Source organism: Carlito syrichta, unplaced genomic scaffold, assembly GCF_000164805.1.
Source record: "Carlito syrichta isolate Samal-C Ts95f unplaced genomic scaffold, Tarsius_syrichta-2.0.1 Scaffold304465, whole genome shotgun sequence".
In the NCBI taxonomy this organism is placed as follows: Eukaryota; Metazoa; Chordata; class Mammalia; order Primates; family Tarsiidae; genus Carlito; species Carlito syrichta.
Window position 1 is genome coordinate 196,261 of NW_007248561.1, and position 13,273 is coordinate 209,533.

Here is a 13,273-nt window from a genome sequence, read left to right on the forward strand (position 1 = left end):
CCAGAGCCAGCAGGTCGACACTGGGGTGGCCATGAGTGTGCCACTGCACTCCAGCCTGGGCGACAGAGTGAGACTCAAACTAAAAAAAAAAAAAAGTTGATTATCGCGGAAGAATATGTGTAGTATATTTCTATTTTGCTTACTAAAAAATTGGTACAGTATATAAAAATTACAAGAAACCATGTGCTTAAAAGTTTAAGATAAAAAGCTAAGTGACAAATACTTCTTGAAGATTGTTCTATTTATTATTGCACTTCTGGTGTAGAATTTCCAATTTTTTTATTTAAAAAAGGAGAGTTTTGTTTTTAATATAAACATGAAACTCACAGTGGCCTTTCTGCTCCTGCCCTTGCTCACTAACTATATCATGAATGCTAAATTTTGGTCTGCTATTTTCTATGATGTATCTTACAGAATGACTTTAAAATGTCAGTCCCAGCAACTGATTTTCATATGAGGAAGAGTTGAGAGTCTAATGTATATTTTTAATGGCAAATATGTCTGTGTAAAGTGCTGATACATGTTAGTATCTTACAGTATCAAGTTACTGGCATTGAGGGACATACACTTATAATATTGTAGCTGCTATATTTATTTAAGTAGACTCTGACAGTTACTGCACTAAACAATAAGGAGATGAGCAGGATTCAAGGCTGGTGTTAGACCCATTTTTAAAACATAAGAATAAGGACATGAAATATCAAAGGGTGCTGCCATTGTTTCAGTTTGATATCAGGATATTATTTGTTTTAGAAATGTAGACTTTGGCTTGTACAGTTTGGAAAAGGGTACCTCAACCTCTTCAGTCCTGGTTTTTGGTGCTTTTTAACAGAAATATAGATGCCCTTTCTCTTTCTTAATAGCTATCTTTTAAAGTTTTTCTTGGAAAGATTATTCTTCTATGGACAATTTCTGTTTATAGCCTATTAATTTATTCTTCTTTCTGGAGGAGAGTCTCGAAGGGATTCTAGTAGGAATGTACTGAATGGTTTGGAAGGCACTTGATGTAGATACATCACTGCCTTGCAGCATAGGGACTCCCAGCCTTCTAAAGACCTGTACTCGTTTTCCACGCTAGGTTCTCTATGACCACCACTGCCTGATGTTTACTTGTATATTCTCTATTGATTTTAAGTATGACAGACCTCCTGACAGAGTAATGAGACACTTAAGGTATGTCTAGAGAAATAAAAACTGAGTTGCCATTCAGTAGGAATGATGGCAGAGAATCTGTGTTAAAGGAAAGGGTGAGCACTGAGTGCCAGTAGTAGATAGATTACAGAGCAGGAATTAGAGACTGTTCATTATTCAAGAAGCTTGGTGAGTCTGTTCAGAAGCTAACAGGAATTTACCAAGGGCAGTGATTTTTATGAAATTCAAGAAGCAAGCCACTTAGATACAACTAGAATATTTTGCAGTCTTCCTATTTCAAACTTGATATTAATGTTTTACCAAGAAGTTTAACTGATAGCTCTGCAAAATTTTGACTCTTTAAGTGTTATTAAGTCTGAGTTAAATGTTTGCTTAACTCATCCTCTTAGATACTCTGTTGAAGAAATAGATTGTCCTTAACAATAATTTGCTTCTTAAATTACCTTTTATGAGTTAGTCAAGCTGCAAAAAGACCATTTGGTGTCTTTTGGACTTTTTTACCCATATGAACTGTTAGTCATTTTCCTTATTTTTGAGAACCCATGAATGTCTTAAAGCTTCAGTAATAATAGTTGGGAGGCTTTACGTCAGGTGAGACCTTCCTGAGTAGCAGTATAACCCTGACTTAGAGTTCATCTTTGTTTTCCTATTTCCCTTACATTTGATAATATAAAGCACTTTTGTGATTCTATAGGAGTCAAAAAATAAGCCACAAATAGATGTGCAAACATCAGTACAGAAATTGGAAAGTAAGACTTTTCTCCAAAAAAAATTTTTTTTAAATTTCTTGTTTATATTAAGAACATTCTTGATCAGTGGCAATGTTAGAAATTATACTGTGATTAGTGAAACACAAGCTGAGTCCCAGGAAGGGGGGGGCGGGGCAAGTATGTGTCTTTGTGTGTGTGTGTGTGTGTGTGTGTGTGTGTGTGTGTGTGTGTGTGTGTCTCACAAAGGGAAAAACTATTTGACTTTTTCCTACTTTTAAAAACGGTACATTTAGGTTTATAATTTTCCATGTCAATCAACATTTTTTAAAAACGAAGATATAATGGTCAAGACATGCTAATATTATCTATTACTAGTTGAAATTTATTTCACTTTACCCATTACAAATAGTGCTCTAGATTTTTACATCTTTGATTAAATCTCAAGAACCTTTTATTTTTTAAATATGGAAGGTAAGGATTTTAATTTTAATTAAAGATAGAAGGTTGATAAATTTATTATCCACAGTTGGGTTTACCAGTGACAAACCCTGTTGAAGTCAGGTAAATAGTGTGACGAAATTAGAATCCTGTCAAATCATCTGTTCAGCCATTGGGCTTCCATCTGTTTTGAAACCAATGTCTGAAGTAACCAAAATCTAATATTGTGTCTATGTTAAGGTCTCAGTAAAGCAAAAATGTTCTTCAGGATAGACTCTGAATCAAATTTGTAAAATCTTTTTTTTAGAGCAAGGCGGTTCTTAGAAAGTGCCTTTTCAGAAGATGGTGCTGTAGATTTTTATTTTTCAAATAGCATGAGGCTAAAACTTTCAGAGATAAATTATTTTAGAGCTCCAAGAGTATGATAGTTTCGTATATGTAATGTTATTCATTGTCTTGAATCTGGTCCAAGGGAACCAAGGAAAGCTTTTATGCAGTAAAGTCTGTAGGGAATTGCTCACCAAATTTATTTTGTAAAGTTGAGAACAAAATTTTTAACAGAATTAACCCTTTTAAATCTCAGTGTTGGAGATAACCTATAATGCACATAAAACAACAAATCTACTTAAACTTTTTAACAAGATTATGGGTATAGTAGCAAGTGCCCAAAGGGAAAGATAACTTGCCAGGAAACATTTATCATAGGCTACCTTTCCCTTATTTTTCCGCATAGGTTGACCCTTTTGTAAGGTTGTAATGACAGCCTTTTCTAATTAATCATTTTTAAGGAACACATATTAAAGGGAAAGTCATCATTCAGATCATCTGAAGATGATCTTAAGCAGGCCAGGGGCCGTGGCCCTGGCACTTTGGGAGTCTGAAGCAGGAGGGTCACTAGAGGCTGGGAGTTTAAGATCAGCCTGGGCACTGTAATGAGATGCCATCTCTACAAAAAAAAAAAATTGAACAAAATAATATCTCCATCATTAGGAAACTTTCTTTTCTAAACACCCACGAAATGTTTTAAATGATTTTTTTTCTAGAATGTAGGCACAGTGAAAAATGATTATGATGACAAGGCATTTAAAAAGGCTTGATCAGAGGGAGGGTTGGGGAGGGGGGAGAAAAAATAATAGAGCATGATCCATTAATTAGAAGTAGAGCATGCTAAATTTTGGGCTTTTGAGAAAAGAAGCAAAAGAAAGGAAAAATAACAGGACCCTTCATACTTATTAAAAATTTAGTAATCTACCAGAGAGCGATTTTGCTCTCTGGTAAAAGCAGTAAAAGCAGTAAATGATCATCTAACCAGTTCTTGCATGTGAATTTGGTGAGCATTCCTCCAGAAAAGAAGACTAAAAGCAAACAAAAACACCACACCTCAGTAGCCTTGTATGCTGCATTATATAATAATGATAGTAAAATTGTATTGTTTGGAGTGTACTGTGTCTATTTGCAGATATACATGCACATTAAACTTTTTCATTTTTTATAATGTCTCAATAGCAATTGAGTTTATTTTTGTTAAGATTAATTTTTCTATTGTGGTGTTTATATTTATTGGCAATTTGTGTGCAACTTTTATATTTTGCTTAGATGTTGGTTTTAAGGTATTTTATTTTTATAGATATTTCTAACTTTTCCTCTTTCTTTGTAATATTAGCAAAGATCAAGATGGAGTGTTAATATTTGAGCCAAACTACTAATTCAATAAATACTAGAGTTTGGACTTTTACCAATAAGTCATTAACACTATTTTATACTTAGAATATTTAGTGTTATTTGTATAGTGGGCATTAAAGACAGCTTTAGACAGATTTCCACTGTAGAAGGGAGGTGGCACTTTCCTATAAGTTTGATTTTCTTTTAATTTAGTAGAAAACTAACATAGCAGATTGGATTTATTTTACCTGATTGCAGTTTTTGGGAAACATGTCCAAAAAATGATTGTTACAGATCTTTTTTAACTTTAGGTACATTGAAACTGCCTAGATGGTTACATTGCTCATCATTAGGATTATAATATCCTTTTTATAGACCTGAACAACAAATAACAAGCAGTCCAGAACTCACTGGTAATTGACCTTGAAATGAAATTTTCTCCCAGCTGGGCTCGGTGGCTCAGTCTGTAATCCCGCGCCTTTGGGAGGCTGAGGTGAGTGGATTGCCTGAGCCCGCGGGTTCGAGACCCGCCTGAGCAACTTGACGAGGCCTCATCTCTACAATAAATCAAAAATTAGCCGGGTGTGGTAGCGCGCGCCTGTAGTTCCAGCTACTTGGAAGGAAGAGGTGGAAGGATCGCCGGAGCCCAGCAGGTCGAGGCTGCAGTGATTGGGAGAGGCCACTGCACTCCAGTCTGGGCAACAGAGTGAGACTCCAGCTCAAAAAAAAAAAAAAAAGTTTTTTCTCCCATAATTATGTCTTATAGAAGATTGTTGGCCGGGCTCGGTGGCTCCGCCTATAATCCCGCGCTTTGGGAGGTCGAGGTGAGTGGATTGCCCGAGGCTGCCAGTTCGAGGCCCGCCAGGGCAACATGGCAAGACCTCATCTCTACAGTAAATCAAAAAATTAGCTGGGCGTGGTAGCACGCGCCTGTAGTTTCAGCTACTTGGAAGGCTGAGGCAGAAGGATCGCTGGAGCCCACCAGGTCGAGGCTATGGTGGCCGGGAGCGGCCACTGCACTCCAGTCTGGGCGACAGAGTGAGACTTCAATGCAAAAAAAAAAAAAAGATAAGATTGTTACCCTGATCTTTTCCCTAGCATACTTTTAAAGTTGATTCAACCCCTGAGTATCAATGAAGAAATTAAAGTTTAAGTAGCTAGAAAGAGCAAGAAATAAGGACTAATTAATAGATTATTTCAGCTAATTAAAAATTTAAGTAGTAATTTTTGAATGTGAATTATCTGGAAGGCAGTGAAAAGTGTGATTATAGAATACTAATTTCAAGTATATACAAGGGAGACCCAAAAAAACCCCAGAATTACCTTTTGGAGAGCAGGCCTCCTGTAGTAAAGTCTTCCCCCCACTAGGTAAGTGTTCTAGGAACCCACAGACATCAGTGTACCAGCTAGCATTGTGAGAGGCTGCATTTGCCTTCAGTGAATTTTTTTTTTCTGGAGAGTTTTTCAATATGTTGCCCGTTTCATAATGGGTGACTTACGAGCACATTCGCCCATACCATGCTCAGTGTACAGCAGTTTTTGACCAAAAATGGCATGACCCTCATGCTCCACCCTCCCTATTCACCCCATCTAACCCCGAGTGACTTTTTTTGTTTCCTCGGATGAAAAAAGTCTTCAAAGGAAAATGTTTTACCGATATGGAAGAGGTGAAGAGAAGCACAAAAAGGCGTCGACATTGACGAGTTCACAGACTGTTTTGAGTAGTGGAAAAGGTGTCTTGACAGGTATATTGCATCAGATGGAGAGTACTTTGAAGGTGCCTGAAGTTTAAACATGTAAGAATACACAATTTTTTATAACTAAATTCCGGGTGTTTTCTCAGTCCTTCCCAGTATAATCATTCTAGTTTCCTAGTGAATAGATTGCGATTATTTGTTGGCATATTAACTTTTTTTAAAAGTACATGAAAAACTTATATTCCCTTATGAAGGTAACACATTTCCATATTTTTACGCTATGACTTTGCTTGGTAAGGAATTTTTTTCTGTAAGAGATTAAAATATAAACTCTATCCCATCCTCTGAATTTTCTATTTTAAATAGTTGGAGTTCAGTGTGTGACATTTTACTGTAGTATAGTCTTCCATTAAGAATGTGTGAAGTGGAAAAGTTTCAAGTAATTATAAATGAGAAATTTTTATTTTTGTATTATGTAAAGTTTTACATTTTAAAATTAATCTGCATGTAATTTCTTATAGGCATTAGCCATTTCATTTCTGTCTGCATTTTTGCCAGTTACATTAGTTTGCTTTATAATATACTATTCTGAGCTACTTCCACCCCCACTTTCAGTACTAATAGAAGATTGGTACCGTGATTATAGGAATTTGTTACTACTAAGTAGAAACCAAATATGTTTCAAGCAGTCAGATATATTTTTGTTGCAAGTACACATATATGTTTCCCTTTTAAGGATACTTGTTGTGCTTATAACCTTAATAGTTTTATTCATTATATTTCCACGTGTCCTAGGTTAATAGGCTTATAATTCCTGAGCACCAACATTTTCAAAGCTGCCTCTGTCCTGTGTTTTCTTTTTTCTTTCTGAAAGTTCATAAGAACTTGGCATATATAGAATATATTTTGCTGTTTTCACTGGTCTACTCCACAAATCTTGGTACCCGACATCAGTGTTACGTTACTACAGTGAAGAACTTGATAGCTTGTTCATGTTTAATCCACTTCTTCAGAAAGAAATATTTCTGCAGTAAGTAATAGGTCATCCCAAAAAAGAACCATCATGGACAGTTTTATGAGTAGAAAACAGATGGTAGGGAGTGTTGGTCATAAGAGCTTTGCTCTTTTTATTTTATTCTTTTCAAAATTTGACTGTGTGCACTTCTATAATTTTATATTTGAAGTTTAAGAGGCTACACCAGAGACTAGAGAGGGAGATTGCTCCAGAACTATTTAGTGCCTAAAACTTTAAACTTCATTTCATGATTTTTTAGATGGAAGAACAAACAAAAATTCCTTAATTTAGCCCTTTAATAGTCTTTTTAGAACCAAAGAAGTAAAAACTTTCTTTTTATATATTTTTTTTTTATTTTAAAATTGTGGGGTACAGTTAAGGGTTAGGTATACAAATATGCATTGTGCAGATACCCTTGTTGATGAGGTGTGCCCCCGCTTCCCCAAGGAAAGACTTTCTGTAAAAATATTTCATGTATGACTCTACCTTTCTCTGTTATAAGAATCTGTGGAAACAGGAGGTCTTTGTAAGGAAGTAGACTAGTGGAATTATGAGACTATATAATGAGAGAAAAATGAGGATAAAGTTTCTTTACTGGGCTCCTTGGACAGAAGAAACCTTACAACTGTTTAGTATTTGTGGAGCAAAAGAGCGATTGTTGCTATTTAAACCTACAGAAGAGACTTATGAAGAGTGTGTCTGTAATGTAAAACAGTCCCAAAGTTGCATCTGTTCTCAGTAAATTAGAGAAGTCTTGGAAGTAGTGTCTGAATTATAATAAATTAAATGAAGACTTTATCCTTAAATAGAGCCAATCATTCCTATCAGCATAGCTTCTCCAGTTTTCCCCTTTATATAGAAAATACCAAGCAGGGCCTTTCCAAACAATGTAGTCTTTGTTGTAAAGAAAATGTTTTTGGTGAAAGATTTTGGAAAAACAATGGTAGGTTGTAATGAAGAGGTAATTTTGTCATAGACAGTCCAATCCACTTAATGGATACAATTTGGTCCCAGGGAGTTTTAACAAGAGGAAGCTTTGGTTTTGGTAATAACAGACTTGATCTCCAATGATAATTAATTGCACACATCTCCCTGTTTCACAGAGACTGAGCTCTTATTAGTGATGATGACCCTGCAAATGTACGTGTGTTATTTTTTTAATTCAAAAACCAGGAACAGACCGGGCACTGTGGCTCATGCCTATACTCCCAGCACTTTGGGAGGCCAAGGGTAGGAGAATTGTTTGAACTCAGGAGTTCGAGAACCGCCTAGGCAACAGAGCAAGACTAAAAAGTAGCCAGGTGTGGTGATACATACCTGTAGTCCGAACTACTTGGGAGGCTAAGGCAAAAGGATCATCTGAGCCCAGAAGGTTGAGGCTGCAGTGAGTTATGATTGTGCCACTGCACTCCAGCCTGGGTGACAAAAAGAGACTACAACTCAAAAAAAAAAACAAAACAGGAACAGCAAGCATTACAGAAATCTTCTAATAGTCGTCCCTATGAGATTCTTCACAAGTTTTCCAGGAGCTTTCTAATTTTTTAGCCCAGGGTGTACAACCCCTTTACCCTCTTTAAAAAAGAAAGAATAGAAAAAACTTAGAGGCAGTTTATATAGAATTATACTGTGGGTAATGGGTAAATAGTAGTTTTTAAAGTACTTGGGGAAAGAAGATCGCATGCCACAAGGTATATCTTGATTGCAAGACAACTATTTTAGCACATCTTTCGTGTTTGAGTTCTAAAGTTTGTTCCCTTTGACATACCGTTCTCCGATTTACTCAAGTGGCACCATTCTCATTTGTGATACAGTCAGTGTTTTATACCACTTATGAATCATACAGTTCTTTTCCCTCCATAGACACACACACACACATAACAAACATGCATACTGTTAAAAATAAAAGGGGAGAGGGGTAAACAAAAAGATATAATGAGAATTATTGCAATTAACTTTAATATAGCAGAAAATAAATTCTCAGTTAAGTGAGAATTAAGATTGAAAGTGTTAATGTCTGTAGTTCCAGCTACTTGGAAGGCTGAGACGGAAGGATCGCTGGATCCCACCAGGTCGAGGCTGTGGTGGCCAGGAGCGTGCCACTGCACTCCAGTCTGGGCGACAGAGTGAGACTCCAACTCAAAAAAAAAAAAAAGTTAACGTTGCAGGTGTTATCTCTAGCCATAGAATATTTGCTAGCTGTGGAGTGCTAATGTGAACAGAATATGTATCAGGAATATTATGTATCATAGCAATGTGATAAAGTTATTCTTGAAATTTCATCAGGTATGGTGGTACACACCTGTAGTCCCAGCTTCTTAGGAGGCCAAGGTAGGAGTTTCACTTGAGCAGGAGTTTGAGGCTAGCCTGGGCAACATAGTGAGATCCTAGTCTCTACAAATAAATAAATAAAATTTATTCTTGAGAGTAATGTTTCAACTTCTGCCAACCAACAGAGATCCTCATATTCCTAAGGAAAATTAATATAGCTTACGGTTTTAATAAATCAAACTCTGATTTAAACGTTCAAAAGTTGTGACTTATTCTGACACATGGCTTCTTAAATATATAAAATTTATATTGAATGAATACTTAGACTATTCATTCCTCTTAATTTACATGTTTGTTTATTCTCACCTTAGTTGTACAACTGTATCTCACATCTGCCTTCTTGATGTGTGCAAAATTATATGTAAATTTTTTTTAACTCATCCCATTTCCTAGTCAAACTTAAGCTGACTAAGGGAGAAGGCATAAGGTGTTTTTAAATGCAGGAACTTATCACAGCTGACTAAAGGAGAAGACATAAGGTGTTTTTAAATGCAGGAACTTATCACAGTTCAAAACTGAAAAAAGACTCAAGAATGTATTGCCTTTGAGAGTAGAAAGGACTCTAGAACATGAGCCAGAGCCTTGGAGTTCTGCCGCTACCATGGGTTTGCTCTGTGTCCTTAGGCAATGTCCTTAATCTCTGTGTGCCTGATTTGCTCTTGTAAATGATAGCGATAATACCTGCCCTCACCTACCTCACCATATAGTTATAAGAATAGGATGTTTGCAGAAGTGTTTGAGTTCTCCAAAGAAAAAGCTATTCAGAAGTTCAAGGTAGTAGAAGTGTGTTGTATGAAGGCTTCCCTTCCAGTATGCCTCTGTGAAAGTGTCTTTCATTACCAGAGATCATTTTATGAAACAGGAACAAGAGAAATATAGGCCTTATGATAGTGTGGTGTTCACTTAAAGCATATCCTATTCAGTTTCTTCCCTGTAAGATATCCAGCTCACAAGTTGAGATTTTCTTTACAGTAATTCTTGGCAAAATCATAGCTCTTCAAAAACCAAACTGCTTTTAGTGGTGCTATACCAGCTGCAATTATATTTTGAGTTACATTAATGTGAAACCATCAGATACTTAGAAATTAACTTCACCTTTAGCCTTCAGACATTTTTGCTACATGTTGGCATCAGACGCTGTTGTACAACCAGATAGTTGCCCTGTTGTTTCTTAGCAGATTTTTGGTACCTTTCTTTGAAGTAGAGGGTTAGGTTTTAAGAAAGTGTGCTTATTTCACTCATTGCTTTGCAGAATCAAACTTTGCTTTACTTTAAAAATTTCAATCATATACCTGTAAAAGTTGAAATATAGTGAAAAGTTTTTCTTCATGCTATTCAATTCTGAGCACCTGCAAGTCGTATCAGGTGTCTGATGCACTTATCTCTACAGTTCATGGCAGGACCTTACATTTCAACAGGCTTGTATATTTCCGTGGAGGGAGGAGGATTCTGTTTCTAAGAAATTACAAAGGGCACACCACTGCAGGGGGTGTAAGCAATTCCTTGTTGCCACAGACAGTTTTTTTTTTTTTTTTAAGAAAACAGGACGCATTTTAGGTATACAGGGTATAGACGCATTCAACTTTACTTTTGTCGCTAGAGATGCTGACCTCCTTGTTACAGGCAATTGGGCTTTTCTAGCTCATTGCTAACAAAGGTGGGATCTGCATTAGTTTTATAGGAAAATGAGAATTCAAGTACTGAAGATGAAGAGCTGGGGAAAGTCACACTTAAAAATGAACAAAAATCCCCGGACATGGTGGCTCACGCCTGTAATCTTAGTACTTTGGGAGGCAGAGGCAAGAGAATTGCCTGAGTCCAGGGGCTCAATACCAGCCTGGGCAACTTGGTGAGACCTCATCTCTACAATAAATCCAAAAATTAGCCGGGCATGGCAGCATGCGCCTGTAGTTTCAGCTACTTGGAAGGCTGAGGCGGAAGGATCACCTGAGCCCAGCAAGTCAAGGCTGTGGTGCTTGTGAACATGCCACTACACTACAGCCTGGGTGACAGAGTGAGACTCCAACTCCAAAAAAAAAAAAAGTCCTCCTTGTGCAATGAGGTAGCTAACATTGGTATATCAGGAATGCTTCTAAAGAATGTTTGCTTTAACATCTCTTCAGTTATGAACCCATACAAGTATTACTATATCTTGTGACTAAAGATCATTCTTGTGGATTCGCATATGGATACATTCATAGGCTGTGAGAAGCAGTGGTGTGTGTATGTGTGTATATAAATATTTTATGTTTATAACTGCATATTAAGTTTATAGTGAAAAAATAATGTGTTTTTTCTTTAGTGTTTGAGGGGCTAAAACTGTAAGTAATATGACCATTCCAGTGTAGTCTGACCACTCACTCCAGAGAGTGTTTCTATTATATACAATGCACACACAAATGTACATCCCTAAAGTGTTGAAGATTGCTCTCACTTTAGATCATCGCTGCTTTTTTTTTTTTTTTTTTTGGAGTCAGAGTCTTACTTTGTCACCCAGGCTGGAGTGCCATGGCACAATCACGGCCACTGCAACCTTGACCTACTGGGCTCAGACAATCCTTCCCCTCCAGCCTTCCAAGTAGCTGGAACTAAAGACGTGCACCACCACACCCAGCTGACTGCTGCTTTTTTGAAAGCCCTAAGTAATGGAATATAAGAAGTATTCTTTTTAAAGGGAGCCACCTCCAAAATGTGCTGCAGATGAACAAATAGCCTTTTAAATTTTACTTTTTAACCATCTTGACCATGTGTGCCTATTTGTATTGCAGATGTGAACTACTATTCCGGGGGGGTGATATCAGTATGTTTTGAAATTGAATTATTACATAAAATCAGATTAACCTCTTTCTCCATCCTCCCTTTCCACACTAACTGTTCTTGCCAAATATTTCTACTGAAACCAAGTTTCAGCAAGGCAAAATGATGGGACTCTCAAACCTCCTTCCTCATCTTCCCTACCCCTGTCTGACCTGGCCTTTTATTGTTTGTTAGTTTTTCATGAGTAAGAACAATTGACTGTAGTATGTAAAGACTGCAGAATTTCAAAATGCTGATCTATAAATTTTTTTTCATGTTTGGTTACACAATAACATCAGTTAAAACAGTGAAGTGAGCGTAAGTCTGTAATATGCTATAGGACCAGATAAGATTTTGAGTGATACTAAACATGACTGCCACATTTTATTAAGAGGAAGTTAGAACTTTATGGTGAGGAATGGATGGGAGAGCAAGTCTATGATCTATATGTAATCACTGTATAATTAGAAACACCAAATACTGAATTCTATCACTGTGCACTTGGGGCCAGGCCTTGGATTTGGTTGTAATTTTAACTCCTAGAAGATTATATGTAATTATGATGAGCAGAAGGCAAATAAAGTTTTTGAACAAAAATGCTTGTTTTTAGTATTTAAAATGTGGTAATAAATTTTCTCTTTCAGTTAAACTATCTTCCCCCAAAAAAAATTACTACAAAAAAATTATGGGTAAGATTAAGAAGCTTAAAGAAGCTGTTTTTTAAGCAATTCAGTCACTTGTAATATTTTATGTTAAAGAAATGGTCATAATTCTTTCTGAGCCAAACTGTCACTAAAATGTCTTGTGACAGAATCACTTCTCTTTTTTCTGCCATTCTGCCCATTGGACGGGTTCTATGTTGTATTTGTTTTTAAACCTTGATTTTAAAAATATTAATGGTTTTCATGTTGCTCAGCTTCAGTTTGAAGTGTAACTTTCACTCAATAACTGCAATAAAAAGAAAAGCTTTGCTCCAAACTTTCTCATGTGTGGTCATTATGACAGCTCTTCAGACTTAGGTAAAGGGAACCCATGTGATACTGGAGCAAGAATTTAGGCTTTAGAGTCATGGAGTCCTAGATTCAAACCTAGATTATATGACAATCTGGGCAAGTTCCTTGACGCTTCTAAATCTGTTTCCTCCAATATGAGAGAATGTAATAGAGTTGTTGGAGCATTAAATGAGACCATAGATGGAAAGTACTTAGCAGGGTTGGGCCTGTGGATGAAGCTTGGGGTTGTTTGTTTGTTTGTTTGTTTGAGTCAGAGTCTTACTCTGTTGCCCAGGCTGGAGTGTAGTGGCACGCTCAGGGCAACTGCAGCCTCGACCTGCTGGGTTCAGGCAGTCCTTCTGCCTCAGCCTTCCAAGTTGCTGGAACTACAGGTACGTGCCACCACCCCCAGCTAATTTTTTGGCTTATTTGTGTGTGTGTGTGTGTGTGTGTGTGTGTGTGTGTGTGTGTGTGTGTGTGTGT